The sequence below is a fragment of the Euprymna scolopes genome, chromosome 42 (assembly GCF_053919585.1).
Source record: "Euprymna scolopes isolate OS-2025 chromosome 42, ASM5391958v1, whole genome shotgun sequence".
In the NCBI taxonomy this organism is placed as follows: domain Eukaryota; kingdom Metazoa; phylum Mollusca; class Cephalopoda; order Sepiida; family Sepiolidae; genus Euprymna; species Euprymna scolopes.
Window position 1 is genome coordinate 28,567,672 of NC_136523.1, and position 20,916 is coordinate 28,588,587.

Below are 20,916 nucleotides of genomic sequence, written 5' to 3' on the forward strand. Positions count from 1 at the left end.
CCACACTAGAAGATCACTTTTGAGGCTCGGGAGTACTTGAAACTCTATGCCTGATTGCAAACACAAAGAGATTCATATTGAACCTCGTTTGAATTTATATTGGCTACAGCCCATAATCTCAAGGAGTGTAGGAGACAAAGTGCAGCTTGACAACACCACTATAACCAATACGGATATAATATCTCGGACAAACTGTACCAGCATTAATTCCAACAACTACAGCTCCTCTCTTGGGAAATTTCTACCCGTCTCCAACTAAACCTCAAGAAAATGTTACTCTTTACATGACCATCAACCCTAACGATGTATTATCCGCATCAGAGGAAATTGGATTCCACCGATTCAATGCCATGTTTTCTGATGTATTCGGAGATTATTGAAGGATCTTCCAAATTCTTTTATACCAGCTGTTCTGCATGGAAAGAGATCAAAAATGAATTCCCAAATCTTAGATATCCACTAAGAAACCTGATAGAGAGAACTTGGCCTTTGAAGCGACAACAGGAATGTGAAGAAATATCTCCAGACTGCCACATTGGATCACAATCCTGCTTTGTGCCACAATCACTGCCCACACCAGGCTTTTCGTGCCTTACTAACGGCACTACATATTAAGCTATGGCACCTCACCAAACAATAAATAGTAAGCCAATATTTGTGCACCTTGAACTTGGCTGAAACCTTGAATAAGCTTGTAGCTTCATATCACCAATGCACATTTTTGAGGAATTCGTCACTCTACCTGTATCTCAGGCTAGTGAATATCCCTCACATATGCTTGGACTTAGGAATCATCACTTATGAAGGTGCAGAAGCCACTCGAAGATAAGGGTTAAAGAGTATACAGTAGTCAATTGGACAATATAGTAATTGGTAGTAATGGAAATTTGGTAAATTTGTTAACTTATTGGAACGGCTCATCAAGAACTTGTTTACGTTGGACTACAGACAACCAAAAAATCAGTTGGAAAGCAGGTAAACGGAAGACAATTCCACAGGTGTGCAGTTGTTGTAAATATTATGAAAAGAAACTAACAACCGAGTTTTGAGGAGTACGTTAGTTCATATACTATCACACTCCTTGTACCAGATAAGCAAATACAGACATTAAGAGATGGCATTCTGAAGATTCATCAATAATCCACTTGTGATTGTAAGGATAGACTCCATGCCGACCTTCAAATCTTTAAAAACTTATAGGTTCATACTTACTCATCATATCTCGATAGAAACAAGTGGCTGTAAAACCCTAACGGCAACCCTGTCATTGAAAAGGCTGACTAAGACGTCCAGCGAGAGCTTCTCAAAATGGACCCAGTTGGTTCAAACAGTTTCGCTTCTGGTAGCTTACTGTACATTGAACAGTAGGATTGGATCACTCGGATACTCCCCTAGAGAGATCTAGTACCATTGGAACCCGTATACCAACAAAGGCATCCACTTTGACGGTATGGATTTGATAAAAATAAAAAAAGAAACATCGCAAGCAGAATGCCAGCCATGTCTACTGTAAAAGTGCTCTAAGACTCCCTACCGCTCATGAAGGTCATCAGGTGTAGAAATGGATGTTGACGACATTGTGTACATTCACTGTGACTTGAAAAAAAATAAATAAATAATGACCGCAAATGGTACTTGCTGTCATCCAAACATAACGCTTGGATCTATAATTGGAAGTTGCCAAGTTAAGGGCGGACACATGCAAAATTCACGAGGATAACTGCTTCAGGGTCGCTAGTCACCAAAGTCATAGGCCAGGAATTGATCCCGAAAATCTTGAAGACAGCAATGAGGGCGATAACAAATTTACCTTAGATAAGTGGCTTCATGCCTTGTCTGTAGCGATTTCCATTAAAAAAAGAAAAAATGTCTGTTTGTTCTAAAAGACTTAGCAATCCTCTATTGTGACTAAGAGTGCTGTTTGATTCCCTATTTCTCTCATTCTGTCCCCCCCTCTCTCTCTCTCTCTCTCTCTCACTATACACATACACTAAGCAATTTCAAACATACTTGACTAACTAAAGGGAGATAACTCTTAGTCTGATGGAGTTATTTGCCCTTGTTGTCTGCCCGTGAATATTGCTTCCATTTAATCAGTTTTACGTTTTGCTTATGTCTCTTCATACTTTCAAACGGTTTCCTGTAATCCATCTTTATTTACTGAAGCAAAGTATTTTTACTAACGGAAAACATTTTTTTTTTTCAAATTTAAATCAAAATTTGGTATGAACCCGATATGTTTACAATTGTTTGAATTTATGTGAAGCCGACGAGAAAATGGGTCAAGCCAAGCCTTTCCTTGTATGTATTCGATATGGTTTAAAAAAAATTTTTTTTTTTTTTTTTTTTTCATATTTCGGTTATCTTCAAGCTACGTCCCCCATTGTTGACAACAATTTTGCCCGGAGCTGTCATCTGCAAAGTGGAACAAGTTTTTTTTTTTTTTTAATAAGCAAGCGAACAGAAACAGCCGCTGTTTTACAGTTTGTCATTGGGCAGAGGGAAACAACTCCCGTTTACTAAAAGATTCGTTCATTTTTTTTTTTTTTTTCATCTCAAAATTTAGGATGTGATATATTTTTTTGCTACTTGTACAGTTTAGTCAAGACATTAAAAAATGAAAATATCGAAGAAAGTTGCATGTATCCGTTATGGAACGAAGTTCTCTGAAAAAAAATTTCACTTAATTTCATCAAGTATTATATATATATATATATATATATATATATATACAGCGAAAAACAATTTATGTTACCGAGCAAAAGGTTCGATTTTAAGGAAGAAAAACTAGAATGAAAGATGGGGAGGGAGTATCGGCGCTTTACATGGAGTTATCTCCCCATGGCGTGTTCAGCAAATCTCAACATGATTGACTTCAACGCCCTCTTATAAGAACGTGTTTTTCCGCTGAAAAAAAAAAAAAAAAAAAAATACTCGATCAAATTAAATGAAATTTTTTTTTGGAGATCTTCAGTCCAAAATGGATACGTACAATATAACCTTTTTCGATATTTTCATTTTTGAATGTTTTCATTAAACTGTACAAATACCTTTTTTTTTTTTTTTTTTTTTATTAAATCAAAACATTAAAAACAATTTTTGTGTTTTTGAAGGTTAAAGACTAATTTAAAAAAACAAAACAAACAAAAAACAACCTTACCATAACATTTAATTTTTAATTAAAAAAAAAAGTTGCCTCAGCTTTTTTTTTTTAATGTTTTCATCTAATGCAAATATTGTGTATTTGTTAGTTTTAGCATCGTAAATGATTATATGAAAACAAAAACGATTCTCTTAATAGTCGCATAAAACCTATATTTATTAACTATTTTACATTAAAAAAAAAATCGTCGCAGCTTTTTTTTTTTTTTTTACTGTTTTGATTTAATAAAATATATCGCGTCCTAAATTATGAGATGAAAAAAATGAACGAATCTTTTAGTAAACGAGAATCGTTTCCCTTTGCATAGTAATAATATAAAAAATGACTCATCTCTCTAACTTTTGAGCACTACTTTATTTTTCTGTTTGATTTCTCTTTACTTTTTAAAAAGTAAATAGGTTATCTCCCTTGAAATCTGGTATACCTTGTATATATATATATATATATATATATACATATATCAGTTTAGTGGTTCAAGTAAAATTCTGAAAATCAAAATATAAACACATATTAGAGTTTGTTATTTATTGTTTGACACAAGGAATATATAGATGGAAGTTAATTTCCTTAATCCATGGATTTTCAATACTGGCTCATATTATCAGAGGGAATAAAATGCGGTTAGCAAAATGTTCAGAATAATCAGACCATCCTTTTAACTCAAATAATAAATTCCCTCAAGCATTTCAAAATTCAAGACTCTTATCCGTCTCCTTTCCACCTCATTTATTCACCCACCTCCCACAACGCCTAAAAATAGCATATCCACCCCCTCCTATCCCCATTCCCATAAAAAAATTACAGAATATATACTTCCCATTCAAACCCAAAAATTAAGACTTCAGCACAATGACTGGTACATAACACCCTAATCCTCACCCAAAGAATTTCTAATACACACATGCCTGCTCACACAGACCTAACCTTCCCTCCTCACCCTCTCTACCCTAGCCCCTCATTTCTCCTCTTCCTTCTATCCTCTAAATGGTTTTCTTCACCCGCTCTCAGAAAACCAGAAATTCAACCCATATTAGAAGCTAATCGTCTAATGCATCCATCGAATCGAATAAGCATCTCTCTGAATATTTATCGATCCATGTCATTCGAAGGATTTTATGCCCAAGATGTGTAAAAGAGATTTAGAAGGCTGTCACAATGCGAGGAATGAATTATAGTCGCTGTTGGTAAGAGGAGACGAGAACAAGTGGCGATTTACAAATCAATAAGTACATAGATATATATATATTTTTTTTTTATATATATATATTTATTCAGTTGTATGGTAAAATGTCTTACTTGTAAGTCTATGCGACGTATTCTATTATTAATTTCGGAAAAATTCCCTTTTCAAATGGTGTGCGTAACAGGTCGATTCAATGCATGCTGGATGAAGAGCCTCACATAGCTACACAACTTCCGGCCCTTCATCCAGCATGCTTTGAATCGACCTGTTACGCACACCATTTGAAAAGGGAATTTTTCTGAAATTAATAATAGAATACGTCGCATAGACTTACAAGTAAGACATTTTACCATACAACTGAATAAATATATATATATATAAAAAAAAAATATATATATATGTATGTACTTATTGATTTGTAAATCGCTACTTGTTCTCGTCTCCTCTTACCAACAGCGACTATAATTCATTCCTCGCATTGTGACAGCCTTCTAAATCTCTTTTACACACCTATCCCACACAATGCTTCAAGCAAACTACATATCAATCCTATATATATATATATAACTCGATGTACAAATCTCATCACTGACAGAAATATATGCTATGGAATATAACGTTGATTCAATATCTGATACACTGTCTCCACACCCACAAGAATTTTGGATCCCATCTACCAAAACACATTTAAATCACCGACGAAACAGCCCTTCGGAATAACAATATGGAGCAACCAAGCATTCTTATTATATAGGATTACTGGCTTCTCCCTTTGGATTACTATTCCTCTGACTTGGTAATAATACCCCAGAAGATATTGAACTTTTTCCAATAATGGACTCCCCAGGTTGTATGAAATTCCTTCTCCTATAAACATTACTTACCACTCAAATAACATTTTCAATATTTGTGTTAAAAAGCAAAATACGTGTTTACTCACAGCTGAACATTTTGCTAACCGCATTTTCATTTCCTCTGATGATATGAGCCAGTATTGAAAATCCATGGATTAAGAAAATTAACATAACTCCCATCTATATATTTCCTTGTGTCAAACAAATTCTTAACTCGAATATATGTGTTTATATTTTGATTTTAAGAATTTTATTTGAACCACTAAACTGATATATTGCTTTATTTTTTAAATATTGAGCTTTAACTTTTTGGCTAGGATCACCCTGAAAGTATTACCTCAATGTAATATCTAACAGGATTTTTTACCTGATCTTTAATCTGTGACTTATCTCGCTTATATATATATATATACTATTAATAAAAGTCTAAATGTTTATTTATGTGTGTGTGTGTGTGTATATATACCAATAAAACTTTTGAACAGTTGCACTGAATTGAAAAATTCTTTTTTTCCCTGAAAGGTGTGAGTCCCTAGATTGTCCTTATCTATATATAGTTTGTAACGAACAACGCTGAGTCACACAAAAAGCTCGAAATAAGAGTTTTTGGCCCATTTCATGCAATTGTCAAAAAAGTTACCTGCCCATGTGAATGGAATTTAGCACTGTCTGTATACAGTCGTGGTACCATCTTTCGGCATACGGACAGGACTTGTGGCGCAATAGATAACGCGTCTAATTACGGATCAGAAGATTCCAGGTTCGAATCCTGGCAAGTTCATGATAATTTTATCCATCATTTTATCCAACGTTTGCTCGTTATCCTTACCCTTAGTTAGGGTATTTTTGTTTGTTCAGTGATTTTGTTTTGTGCGTATGGGAATTTCCCACACTCTGAGTTCATAGGGTAAGCATTGATGGTAAGATGATGTTGAGTGTACTCGATTTTGTGTTTGACTCGGCGTTGTGTGTGCCGACACGGTGCAGCCGCTAGTATAAAATATAATCTATTTATTTCTAAAAAAGTAAAGAGGAATCAAACAGAAAAATAAAGTAATGCTAATCTACTTGTCATCAACTAGAATCGAAACCAAAACATTTAGCACTCTAGCCTTATTTGTTACCATCTAAGCTAACAACAGATGAATAAGAAAACTTTAAAAATTGACCAAACTTTAATGTATAAATGTATATTTGCACATGCATAGAAATAACATGTTTAGTTGACTTACACCTGCAAAGTTCCAATTTTTTTCAATTTTGACCCTTTAGCAGTTATTTTTAGCTGCTAAAATCAAATCGGATTTGTTCTACAGGTACAATTTCCCTATATATTAAGTTTCAAGTCTATAGACCAAAAACTGACAGAGTAGTTTGGTAGAGACCGTTTTGCACAGTTAGACAGACAAGGTCACATTATATATATATAAAAATGTGACCTTATAATTTTTTTTATTTTATTTTTTTTTTTATTCAATTTTCACCCCAAACAAGACCCACTTTCGGGCTACTATCGGGGTCATAAGTTGCAGGGACATTATGAAGGGAGATGAGCAACTAGATATCTGTTCACATTACACTTGAACTTCTGCATGTCAGTACAGTTGGGAAAGCAAAATCTAGCAGTTCTAGGGAAGAAACTATTGGAGTAGAAGGCTTTCTTACACCTAGGGATCTCGACTGTGAAGGGGTGGGATTTAGCTACTTATCAGAGATATTTGTGTCGAGGGGATACAAAAAACATATATCTAGTGTGTGTGTGTATGTAAGAATATTTAACCAATAAACTCTTAAACTACTGGTCACATAACCCGACTGAAATTACAGAAAATAGTAATTGTACATCAAAGATGGTTTATAACAAGAAACATCTTTGTTTGGATGGACAAATAATGCTTACAGAAATGTGTCGGTTGAAATACAAACTGTTCATTTCAACTTGCCGACATATTTTTATTATTTTTGTGCATGTGCAAATTAATTCATAGCTTGAAGTGGTGTAATTTTAAATCTTATCTATCTATTTATAGCTCCGGTCCTGGATATGACCTTAAACTATATCCGATGGTGAAGCCCCAGCTTGCAGACTTTGAGGAGTGTGGAGCCATCCTTTAATTGCCATTGCTCCTAGGTCCTCTCTGACCCGGAGTGGTAGTACCTGTTAGGGTGCCAACTATGGGTTAAATAGAAATCGACTTGAAAAAAAAAATATGCTATTAAAAATTTTTCTTCAAATTCACTGGATTCGGCATTAAATAATCTGTAAAGGGTTGATATGCCATAAAATAAAACAACCAATCTATAGCTCCAATAGTAGGGAATGTGGCTGAGCATTAAATGTTTTGGTTTCGATTCTAGCTGATGGCAACCAAATCATTCTTTTTTTTTTTTAATCTTTTGAAATCGGTACTATATATTAGGTACAATATAATAATAATAATATGAAATCTGCATGAAATCTTTTGAAATCGGTACTATATATTAGGTACAATATAATAATAATAATAATAATATGAAATCTGCATGAATTGAAATATATTTAAGCATATTTAAGGCCTTTATTTAATTTATTAATAAATGAGCAAAATGCTTGGCTCCATTCATTTTGCAATCCCTTTACATTTAAAAGTAATTTTGTAGCCTTTAAAATGGCGAATAGAAATTAATTTCTATCTAGACATAAAGTTTACAGGCAAAAATGCAAATGAATTTTTTTATTTTATTTTATTTTTTTGTGATTAAACCAACGACCATCTATTTTGAAGGGTTTTCTTTGCCTGAAATATAATTAAAATTCTCAGTTTAACCTTATGACCTCTTTCACGCCCTCCCCCGCAATTAAAATCAAATTGACTGGGGTTAAATTTGTAATGATTTTGAATATTTTGTTTCAGCAAAAATATGCCAACTTTTTCCATTTTATTTTGATAATTGTATTTTTCAATTTTTTGTGATTTTGAATCTTTTTCAATTTTTAAGTTTCTTTCCTTTTTTCTTTTCATTTGTGTACTTTTCACGTTTTCTTTTTCCTTTCTTTTGTTTCCTTTTCATGTTTTCTTTTCTTTTTTCCTTTTCATTTGTTTCCTTTTCACGTTTTTTTTTCTTTTCATTTGTTTCCTTTTCACGTTTTTTTCCTTTTCATTTGTTTCCTTTTCGTCTTTTTTCCTTTTCATTTGTTTCCTTTTCGTCTTTTTTTCCTTTTCATTTGTTTCCTTTTCGTCTTTTTTTTCCTTTTCATTTGTCTCCTTTTCGTCTTTTCTTTTTTTCCTTTTCAATTGTTTCCTTTTCGTCTTTTTTTCCTTTTCATTTGTTTCCTTTTCGTCTTTTTTTCCCTTTTCAATTGTTTCCTTTTCGTCTTTTTTTCCTTTTCATTTGTTTCCTTTTCGTCTTTTTTTCCTTTTCATTTGTTTCCTTTTCGTCTTTTTTTTCCTTTTCATTTGTTTCCTTTTCGTCTTTTCTTTTTTTCCTTTTCAATTGTTTCCTTTTTGTCTTTTCTTTTTTTTTCCTTTTCAATTGTTTCCTTTTCGTCTTTTTTTTCCTTTTCATTTGTTTCCTTTTCGTCTTTTTTTTCCTTTTCAATTGTTTCCTTTTCGTCTTTTTTTCCTTTTCATTTGTTTCCTTTTCGTCTTTTCTTTTTTTCCTTTTCGTCTTTTTTTCCTTTTCATTTGTTTCCGTTTCACGTTCTTTTCCTTTTCATTTGTTTCCTTTTCGTCTTTTCTTTTTTTCCTTTTCATTTGTTTCCTTTGGGTCTTTTCTTTTTTTCCTTTTCAATTGTTTCCTTTTCGTCTTTTTTTCCTTTTCATTTGTTTCCTTTGGGTCTTTTCTTTTTTTCCTTTTCAATTGTTTCCTTTTCGTCGTTTTTCCTTTTCATTTGTTTCCTTTTCGTCTTTTCTTTTTTTCCTTTTCAATTGTTTCCTTTTCGTCTTTTCTTTTTTTCCTTTTCAATTGTTTCCTTTTTGTCTTTTCTTTTTTTCCTTTTCATTTGTTTCCTTTTCGTCTTTTTTTTCCTTTTCGTCTTTTCTTTTTTTCCTTTTCAATTGTTTCATTTTCGTCTTTTTTTTCCTTTTAATTTGTTTCCTTTTCGTCTTTTTTTTTCCTTTTCATTTGTTTACTTTTCACGTTTTTTTCCTTTTCATTTGTTTCCTTTTCGTCTTTTTTTTCCTTTTCATTTGTTTCCTTTTCACGTTTTTTTCCTTTTCATTTGTTTCCTTTTCGTCTTTTTTCTTCCTTTTCATTTGTTTCCTTTTCGTCTTTTTTCTTCCTTTTCATTTGTTTCCTTTTCGTCTTTTTTTTCCTTTTCATTTGTTTCCTTTTCGTCTTTTTTTTTCCTTTTCATTTGTTTCCTTTTCGTCTTTTTTTTCCTTTTCATTTGTTTCCTTTTCGTCTTTTTTTTCCTTTTCATTTGTTTACTTTTCACGTTTTTTTCCTTTTCATTTGTTTCCTTTTCGTCTTTTTTCCCTTTTCATTTGTTTCCTTTTCACGTTTTTTTCCTTTTCATTTGTTTCCTTTTCGTCTTTTTCCTTCCTTTTCATTTGTTTCCTTTTCGTCTTTTTTTTCCTTTTCATTTGTTTCCTTTTCGTCTTTTTTTTTCCTTTTCAATTGTTTCCTTTTCGTCTTTTTTTTCCTTTTCATTTGTTTACTTTCGTCTTTTTTTCCTTTTCATTTGTTTCCTTTTCGTCTTTTTTTCCTTTTCATTTGTTTCCTTTTCGTCTTTTTTTTCCTTTTCAATTGTTTCCTTTTCGTCTTTTTTTCCTTTTCATTTGTTTCCTTTTGGTCTTTTCTTTTTTTCCTTTTCAATTGTTTCCTTTTCGTCTTTTCTTTTTTTCCTTTTCAATTGTTTCCTTTTTGTCTTATCTTTTTTTCCTTTTCATTTGTTTCCTTTTCGTCTTTTTTTTCCTTTTCATTTGTTTCCTTTTCGTCTTTTTTTTCCTTTTCATTTGTTTCCTTTTCGTTTTTTCTTTTTTTCCTTTTCAATTGTTTCCTTTTCGTCTTTTTTTTCCTTTTCATTTGTTTCCTTTTCGTCTTTTTTTTCCTTTTCATTTGTTTCCTTTTCGTCTTTTTTTTCCTTTTCATTTGTTTACTTTTCACGTTTTTTCCCTTTTCATTTGTTTCCTTTTCGTCTTTTTTTTCCTTTTCATTTGTTTCCTTTTCGTCTTTTTTTTCCTTTTCATTTGTTTCCTTTTCACGTTTTTTTCCTTTTCATTTGTTTCCTTTTCGTCTTTTTTCTTCCTTTTCATTTGTTTCCTTTTCGTCTTTTTTTTCCTTTTCATTTGTTTCCTTTTCGTCTTTTTTTCCCCTTTTCATTTGTTTCCTTTTCGTCTTTTTTTTCCTTTTCATTTGTTTACTTTTCGTCTTTTTTTTCCTTTTCATTTGTTTCCTTTTCGTCTTTTTTTTCCTTTTCATTTGTTTCCGTCTTTTCTTTTTTTCATTTTCAATTGTTTCCTTTTCGTCTTTTCTTTTCCTTTTCATTTGTTTCTTTTTCGTCTTTTTTTTCCTTTTCATTTGTTTCCTTTTCGTCTTTTCTTTTTTTCCTTTTCAATTGTTTCCTTTTCATCTTTTCTTTTTTTCCTTTTCAATTGTTTCCTTTTTGTCTTTTCTTTTTTTTCCTTTTCATTTGTTTCCTTTTCGTCTTTTTTTTCCTTTTCATTCGTTTCCTTTTCGTCTTGTCTTTTCTTTTCTCTCTTTTCCTTTGTTTCCCCTTTTCTTTCTTTATTCATTTTCTCACCTTAGTCTATTTGCAAGATTACTATCTAAGAAAAAAACCAAAAAAACCCAAAACTTTCACTTTTTCTTTTGCTTTTTATTTTATCCGTGTTTTATTTTTCCTTCCTTTACTTTTTATCTTCCATTTTTTTTTTATATTTCTTTCTAGTTTTCCTTTTCACCTTTATTTTCTCGTATATTTCTTTTTCATTGGTTTTTCATTTTCCTCTCCTTCTTTCTTATTTTCATCTAAAGTTTATTATCCTCTCTCGTTCTCTTTCACTTTTTAAAAACGCACTTCTCCTCCCCCACAAGATAACAAGATCCCACTTATCAAGTCTGATGCTCACCCCCAACAAGAAACACCAGTGATCACGAATATTAGCTTACTTGAGCCATTGCTTGTTCATGTGATGACACGTCATAGGAAATAGACGGTGTTAGTCAATTTGATGATCCTAACCAATTACGTTCCATAATATCTTTATTTTATTTCAATATTGTCTTTAAATATAATAAGAATATTTGCAAATTGATTTTTTTTTCAAATAAAAATGTTTATTTACATATTTAAAAAAAAATTCTATATATATATAAAAGCGAAAATGTGTGTGTATGTATGTATGTTCGCTTTTTGTCTATGTCTGCAAAAGACTTTTTTTGTCGGTCTTCTTGAGGTCGTCGCTCATTCTTAAAACTTTTTATATAGTGTCTAAATGATAATATCTACGACTTAACAACGGGGGTTGCCTTTCTATTTAATTTGCCTGACTTTTACCAGTTTGCCACGTCTTCGAAAAGCAGAGGAAATAGTAACTGGCTTGCAGCGCAAAACTAGGTCAAACATCATGCCACTTCCTCACACCTGTATATTTCAGTTTATAACCCTTAACTTGCTTATCTATTCCTCTCCTTTCGTTGCCGAGATGGTTAGGTGTCTGGCTTTTTTCCCCTTTCATTTCCACCTTTGCACCAAGGCTTCGGGGTTCAATCCTACCTTCTACGCTCGGCCAACGTGTTTTTTTAACAGACACACCTCCAAACATCCGGGAAACGCCGGGTACCTCATGCTAGTCTATATATATATAAAAGCGAAAATGTGTGTATGTTTGCTTTTTGTGTATGTCCACAAAAGGCTTTTTTCGCCGTGATTCTCGGTCGTGTCGCTCCTGCTTAAAACTTTTTATATTACATCTAAATCATAATAACTACGACTTAACAACGGGGGTCGCGTATGTATTTAATTTGCCCGACTTTTACCAGCTCGCTGCGTCTTCGAAAAGCGAATGATCTGGCTTGCAGTGCAAAACTAGGTCAGACATCACGCCACTTCCTTGCACCTGTTTATTTCGCTTTATAAACCTTCACTTAATGCGCTTATCAGTTCCTCTCCCTTCGTGGCCGAGATGGTTAGATGTCTGGCTTTTTTTCCCTTTCATTTCCACCTTCGCATCAAGGCTTCGGGGTTCAATCTTACCTTCCTACAAAAACATTTTTTTTCTTTTACCCGGCCAACGTTTTTTTTTAACACCCCCCCCCAAAAAAAAACACTCGAGCAACGCTGGGTGCCCCTCCACCCCCGCTAATCTATATATATGAAAGCCAAAATGTGTGACCATTTTGTGTATGTCTCGCAAAGGCTTCTTTCGCACACGCTCCCGGGGTCGTTACGATCGCTTACAACTGTTTATATAGCCTCTAGATAATAATATCTACAATTTGGGAATGCGTGTAGCTTCTAGATTTATTTACGTCGACTTTTATGAGATTCGCGCTATTTCGCTCTGTCGACTGTTTGTCCTGCTTTTTAGTATAAATGAAGTGAAACTAAAAATTCAAACAGTGCGTTCTTGGCATCGCGCCGGGGAACGTCCGGAAGCAATCAGCTTTGATCAATGTGGAGACAAACTCCTCTTATATCAGACAATTGCTATTCAATCTGGTTTCCCCCTCCCCAACATCTGTTGGAGAAAAAAACCAGTTAAAGTTGGGTAAACAAACCCAAGTTAACTGCGTGACTTCTATTTGACCTCCTTAATTAGGTCAAATGGAAGTAGCAGAGTTAACTTTTATTGTGGCCACCTGTTTTTAATACTTAATTAAATAAATTCAAACGTGTCTCCGTTGTATGTCGCGGTGGCCCAATGGTTAACGTGTTATATAGCCAGGACCCCTAGGCTGGGAACGATCGTAATTAGTACGTTCCCCGCTGCAACAAAAACCCAGTAGCCGTCTTTTAGTGATCGTCTAGTTGTTTAATTTCTGGTTGTTATAGTAACGGCTAAGACAACAGAGTTATTTCCCCCTTGACTGTGCATTTTTCATTTCTCGTCTTTCTATAGCTGTCATACCTGTTAAAATAATGTTTCCGGCAAACCCGACTTTGAGATGCACACAAAGGTTAGACGTAACTCAGCATAACAAATCAAGATGTAAGACACACTGGCTTTTCATATAAAAATATATTTTGTTTTCAAATTATATTTTTCGTTTTACACAGAGATTGTCAAAAGTTCAAACTTTAACAGTGTGACTTATTGTTCATTTCAGTGATGGAGAGGGGTGTGTGGAAACGCTCTACTCTCGACAGTCGCACGTTTCCTCTTCTTCTTCTTCTCTCCTCTGCTTCTTCTCTCTTCTTCTGGTTAGATTCCAAACATCACCGCTTATATTGGCATTTCTGTCGCTTGTTTTTTTTCCAATCCACGCGATCTGTCAATCAACTGATCGATAATAGAACACGTGTTCTTTAGTCACGTTTTGACAATTTCTTTGCCACCTCTTGACCTCGAACGATCGTCCGATTTATCTTCAGCTGACCGACACGTGAATTTATCACTCATGCCAATATCTATACTTCCAGAGCTTACGAGGAATGTCACGTTTCTTTGTTTTGTAAACAAAAAAAATCGTCGTCCGATTTCTCTGTTAACGACGTAAGCACTTTCTCTTTTCGACTGGTGGACAATCGATTATTCGATGCCCACTCTTTTAAATCTTTTATTAAAGAAGTTTTTTCTTTTCAGTTATGTATCGGATGGTTCCAGCCATCCATTACATAACAAACGTCGCATGTTTTTTTTCACACTTTAATTTCCAACTTTGCCTCAAGGGTTCGGGTTCGATCCTCCTACTCACCTACCAAAACTTTTTTTTTATTTTAAACCTATCTCGTAGGTGATGCCCTTTTCTCTTTCTTGTAGCCTCTTTCCCACAGAAGAGATATTGCGAGCCTCTCTCTGCTGTATTGTTATTTTCATAGAAAATGCTCAACTGAATTCCAATGTATGGCTCCTCTTTGCCAAACTTTCACAAAAAACGCTCAACTAGTTACAACCACTATGTATGATTTCCCCAACTCTCTGTGTGCCTAAATCTAAATGCAGATTCCATGAACAGATTGCTTCCTAGAACTACCTGCCTATGGAACACTGTTCCGCTGGTCTGCTTCCCAGTTGATTACAACATGGTAGCCAATCCAATGAGCCGTCCCCATAAATAATCAAATTCTACACTATTAATGATTACTACACTATCATCTTCCATTCATTAACCTTTATCCTTAACTGGCCTTTGGGCCTTGATAAGTGGTGACTTCCAAGTAAAAAAGAAAAACAGTTTATGAATATTATTATATTTAAAAGCAAAAAATTGTGCGAAAATTAAACAAAATTAGAAATTGTGAAACGTAATTTGGCGAAGTAAACATCTGAAAAATAATTCATATTTAATTAAAAAAGAAAAATGAGTGGGTTTGTATTACTGTACACATAGATTCGAAAAAGTTGTCAAAAAACAAATGTATAACAAATAAATGTTATCAAAGACAAGATAAGTTACTTTTCTACCTAGCTGGATATGTTTTCAGTGTTTTTATTTAATGTAACATGTTTATTCAGCTCGAAAAATATACTGTGTTTACCGATGTATTGGAAAATTCAAAATGGCGCCCGACTCTCTCTTTAACACGGTAAGTTTGGGAAAAGGTGCTATAAATATAAAACTAGACAAAATACTGTTAGAAACTCGCTCAATATATATTACCGTGACATAGGTTGACATATATTCGGTGGTTTTTAATAGTATTTTGTTTAGTTTTTTATTTATAACAACTTTTCCCGTGTTAAAGAGAGAGTCGGGCGCCATTTTGAATTTTGCGATACATCGGTAAATAATGTATGTTTTTCGAGCTGAATAAACATGTTACATTGAATAAAAACACGAAAAATATATCCAGTTTGGTAGAAACGTAACTTATCTTGCTTTTGATAACATTTATTTGTTATATATTTGTTCTTTGACAACTTTTTCGAATCTGTGTACAGTAATACAAACCCAAATGAGTTTATGAACATTCTTATGTTTTAAGAAAATATTGAAATGAAACAAACAAGAAATCGTGGAACGTAATTGGACGAAATAATGAAATATTCATTTAAAAAAAATGAGTTTATGAATATTCTTATTTATTTTATTTAAAAACAGTATTGAAACGAAACAAACAAGAATTTATTTTTTTTTTAACATTGCATTTTCACCCCAAACAAGACACAGTGCCACTTTCATGTAGGAGGCTAATATCGGGGACATAAGTTGCAGGGATCCTATGTAGGGAGTTGAACAGCAAGATGTCTGTTCACATTACACTTGAACATGTCAGTATAGTTGGGAAAACAGGAATCCGGAAGGGAGTTCCAGAGTTTAGCAGTTCTGGGGAAGAAACTATTAGAGTAGAAAGCCTTCTTACATCTAGGGATCTCTACTGTGTAGAGGTGGGATTTTGCTTATTGTCAGGTTTGTTAGGGGTATTTATGTCGAGGGGGTACAAGGGCTCGTAGTTCGTCAGAGCATCCACCATTAAAATACTTGTAGAACAGGCACAAGCATGCAACATTTCATCGATGGGACAGAGGTTGAAGCTTGGATGACAGTTCAGGACCTATTAGAAATCGTGGAACATAATTGGGTTAGGTCGCCAAATCGACTAACACCGTCTATTTCCCCGTGACGAGTAATTTAAGATGCATGATTGCTGAAGCACCCATCCCTCTGCACACAGCCCCACGTTTCACTTTCTCACAATCGGCACCACGAAAGGAATGGCTCAGTTATTTTCATTAGTCTTCCTTTTCCGATTCTTTCATGTCTTTCGGGAAATGAAGAACATATAATAAGAATTAAAACAAAAAATGTATTAAAAATAATAAAGTCTCATCTTTGAAGGGTCCCAAATGGATGTAAATTCGGATACTTTACTTTGTAATTTCTTTCTTTTTGCACCCTCCCCCCCAAAAAATGAAAAGGCGCGATGGCTGGGAAACTTTTGAAAATGCTTCGAAGGACAATGTTGATACCCCCTGCCCCCCCCTTTTTTTTTTTCACTTGATTGTATTTCTTGCTATCTCTTTTGATCAATAACGACGAATAACAAAAATTAAAAAAAAAAAATAAATAAAAACACACATTGTCCAAAACACACACACACACACAAAAAACGATTTGGCTGTGAGGACCTGACTAAATCTTATTATAAACTCATTGTCAATTTTTTTTGCAGGTCGGAATATTTCGGTTTTATGTCTGAAATCTCATATACACAAAGTCATTATATCAGATAGAATTAGTGATAAAAGGTTATGTTATAAAAACCTGGCCATTGTTTAATTGTCTTTAATTTGGCTATGATTTGAGATTCTATGACCAATGTATACAAGGTGCGGACAATATTTGTAAGACTTCTGTTAAAAAAAAAAATTAATTTTTTTGGGTTTGTCACTTTAGGATCATTCGGATTATGGTTCTCATCTTGAATGTCATTTTCTCAACGTTTTGGTTGATATAATCTCCAACCTTCTACAGGTGTATCTTGTTGGACCCAGGAATCTTCATGAAATTTTGAATGAAATCCTTAACTCAATCCATGGACGTAGCATGCTCTTGCTTCTTCAACCATGACTAGGTTTAAAAAATTACAATATACATAAACTTGCATACATATCGTCCACATCATATATATATATATATATGATTCGCGATAGATAGTCCTATATGGCGAACTCTCTACTTGCCGTCATGATAGAGGGGCACCAAAGAAAAGATATAAAGACTCTCCGAGAAATCCCTCAATGACTGACACATTGACCACCTCCAGTGGTTTGCTCTCGCTGCTGATCGTGCTACCTGGCGACGTACTGTCAACCAGGCTGTCACCTCCATTGAGATCTCTCTCACAGAGATTCTGCGGGAGAAGCGTTGCAGGAGGAAGATTCGGGAAGCCGCAGCAGCCACACCTGACGTGACTTTTGACTGCAGCTGCTGTGGCCAAACTTGCTTGTCCCGCATTGGGCTCATCAGCCACAAGCATGCCTGCAGTCGATGTGAACAACCTCCTTTGTAGAATCTTCGTTTGTGAAGTACAGTCAAGAAGAATATATATATATATATATACACACACACACACACACACACACACGCACACACACATACCAAGTTAAAGGTATTCAGGAGATAAAATCCATGAATTAAAACGAGGTTATTAAGAGTGCTCAATAAAAAAGAGCAAAGTATAATATTTTTTTTTATATAGACAAATATTACATAGTCGCTACACTGAACATGCTAATGTTTCGGAATAATTGGTTTATTGAAAAACCAAAAGCATCTCATTCAGGTGTCTTGTCTGCTATTCAAATTGCTGGTTCTTTATTTTTGTCGCTTGAGGAGGTGCTTTTGGTTGTTTAGGCTTCTTCATTCTTTGACAAACTATGGATACCCACGAAGGGGTGCCTGTGTGTGAATTTTTTGTGGCAGGAGGTTCACAATCTCCAACCACACCTTTCTTGAGTCAACATTATTAAATACCAGTGGTATGTGAAGTGTATGTACAGGACGACTAGAAGCAAATGCAGAGATAAGCAGAGAGCACATACAGTGCCTAGAATTCCCAAATGGTCACCCATCTGGTACTAACCAGGTTCAACGTTGCTTAACTTCGGTGATCTGATGAGAACCGGTGCATCAATGCGATTATGTTGTATATTACAAATTTTATTTAACAATGTTGACTCAGGAGAGGTGTGGTTGGAGATTGCGCACCTCCTGCCACAAAAAATTAAAATTTCATGTGCAGGCACCCCTTTGTGGATATCTATAGTCTGTCAAAGACTGAAGGAGCATATATATATATATATATTCAGGTTTGAAGTGAAAAGTCGGGAGTAATCAAGACAACGAGGTTGTTAGATAGTGCTCAATAAAAAGAGCAAAATATTTTTTTTTGTTATTTGAGGGTAAACATTTACATATGGTCGCTACAAATAGCCATCTGTTTCAGTCAAAGAGACTTCATCAGGCGACCCAGAACCTGTTGATTTTTTTTTTTTTTTTTTTTGCGTCAAGAGGTTCTGGGTTGCCTGAGGAAGTTTCTTTGACTGAAACAGATGGCTATTTGTAGCGACCATATGTAACTGTTTACCCTCAAATAATAATAATATATATATATATATATATATATATATATATATAATTTTTTATTATTTTTCGATCAAAAGTATGATTGCATTTTAAATTATGTATAACGAGTGCGGTTAATATATCATTGATCTATTACGTTCGTATATGTTTTTTTGTTTTCTTTGGAGTAACTGGAACGTCTTCTGTACATAGAATCTTACATCATATCCAAATATAACTATTAAACAAAGTGTAACTCATACAATATCTTATATACTGTGGTAATATATGCACACACATCAAACATAAATACATTATATATATATAGTTTTGTTTTAATACATGCACACACGTCTCTATATATGCATATATATATACACAGACTTCTATTAGTTTGTATATTTGTAATGAGAGTGTTCAATATCAGTTGTAGAGCATATGTCTGTAGAATGTAAAATACGAGTGTCAATCATTGTTGACGTTATCTCAAATCTTATAAATACGGCATAATCACGTTGACACACCAGTTTTTGTTAGATCACCAAAGTTAAGCCTAGCCAGTACCAGATGGGTGACTATTTGGGAATCCTAGGCACTGTATACACTGCGCCAGGATGCAGAAATTTCCGAGTTAAATCTGGAGGTGCGTTTAAAACCACTGGTAACGCAATGCACCCTCAGTCTTCGGTAAGACATGCATCTATGAGAAGGAAAATGCTGATGTAAAACCTGAGGTTTACTATTGGCTGGCTCTCTGTGGCAACCAATTGCACCGACTGAGATTAGCAGTTATTCCAAAAAGTATGGACGTTTCTACATGAAGCCTTCACCACAAAAAAAAAAAAAAAGATTTTGGACAACTCAGTTGTTGTATGAGACCTTATACATCAAAAAGCGACAGAAGAATCCATTATTATTATATATTGTATTTATTTATTTGCAGACTGTTATCCTCATCTTTATAGTAGTTGTTGTTTCACTGTTTTGGCCAACTATTCCTCCGGCCTTCAGGAGGTTATTAGCTGCGCTGGGGTAGGAATGCTGAGTCTCTTAACTGTATACTGAGTAATTACTGCCTTCCATAGTTGTTGTCGTCTCACCACATTTTTGTCCAACAAATCCTCTGACCGGCTTTGGGTAGGATTGAAACTATCTTCAGACAATGCTCACCTGAAACCGTAGAGATTCAATACCTCTATCTCTCATGGTTAACGACCTGAAGATGGCCAGAGGAATAGTTGTACGAAACATTGTGAAACAACAACTATGAAGATAAGGATAAGTCTGCAAAATAAATAAATATACAAATTACTCCTCTCAAAGGATTCCGATAAAAAAAAAAAAAAAATTTAGTTGTAGTGCTAAATAAATTTTCTTTTAATATACAGTTTTTTTTTTTTTGTTTTTGTTTTTTTTTGCAATCCTGAAACAATCAAATGCATTAATTTGGGGATCAAATTTATGCATTATCAAGTTTTGAACCCCGTTTCCCCATAACGAGGATTTGAATCATAAGATGTGAATTTTACCTCAAATTTGTGCACTGATAATCGCAATCGAGTGCATGAAACTAATGTAATGGCATATTGATAAAACTCCTTCCAATTACTATTCAGCTTGGCCTCAAGCATCTCCCTCTAATTCTGCCCTCGTGGAGAGGCATGTAAATAGGAATTCTTATATAAATAGACGATTGCATCAGAAGTCTTTTTTTGCTTAACATTGGAAAAATGTGTTCTTGGAAGAAAAAGAAAAGCTTAATAAAAACCTGTCTTGCTGGCTAGACCAACAGTGTTTATCACTATTCTCATTCAACACTTGTGATGTCTCAACTGCAACTCTTGTCAAAATATAAGAGTTCTTAACCTAAGGGAGACAACTCTAAACAAAAAGAGACTTAAATTATACAGTTATATTCACATTGGTAAAATTATGTGTGTGTATGGTTATGTATGCATATATATATATATATATATATATATATATATATATATATATATATATATATAAAGAGAGAAAGTGGTGTGCCTATATAAATGTGTGTGTATATATATTATATACACTATAAAATGATTGGTGTGTGTGCTCATTTTGATTTTCCCTGTTGATAATTTGAATTGTTTAATTAAAAGTTGGGAGATTTTTTTTTTTTTCTCAAATACAGATTTGATAAAAAGAAAATGTTAAAATTTTAAATAAACTTTTTTTAAAAATTGAGAAATTTAATTTTGTTTTTTTTTTTGTTTTTTTGCTTCACACTTTTTAAATACATGTGCATATTATCATCTCAATTGCATCTTCTGTCATTGCTAATTTATAAAATGTTGTGTCTCCCTTTCTCTTCTTTACAGGTGCCTAATAAAAAGTGTAATATTCTTCAAATAGTTATGTGTGATGTTGAAGTTATTTTTGCTAAGAGATTTGCTTGTAACTTGTCAAGATGCCAAATATCAAAAAAAAAAAAAAAAAAAAAAAAAAAAAAAATCTAAACTTACTTGGTTTCTTCAGCCAGTGGATTCGATTACAACTTAATGATCATGCGTAATTTTGCTTAAGTTTAT

The 20,916-nt window shown here is 33.7% G+C and overlaps 1 non-coding gene and 1 pseudogene across 1 annotated transcript; one reads left to right on the top strand and one right to left on the bottom strand.

Annotated features, from left to right (window-relative positions):
- Window positions 1-5,908: 5,908 nt before the first annotated feature.
- Trnar-acg (transfer RNA arginine (anticodon ACG)) lies at window positions 5,909-5,981 on the top strand. The gene has a single exon. It is a non-coding gene; the product is annotated as a tRNA-Arg (tRNA).
- An 11,844-nt stretch (window positions 5,982-17,825) lies between these two features.
- On the bottom strand, window positions 17,826-17,942 carry LOC145267372 (5S ribosomal RNA; annotated as a pseudogene).
- Window positions 17,943-20,916: the final 2,974 nt, after the last annotated feature.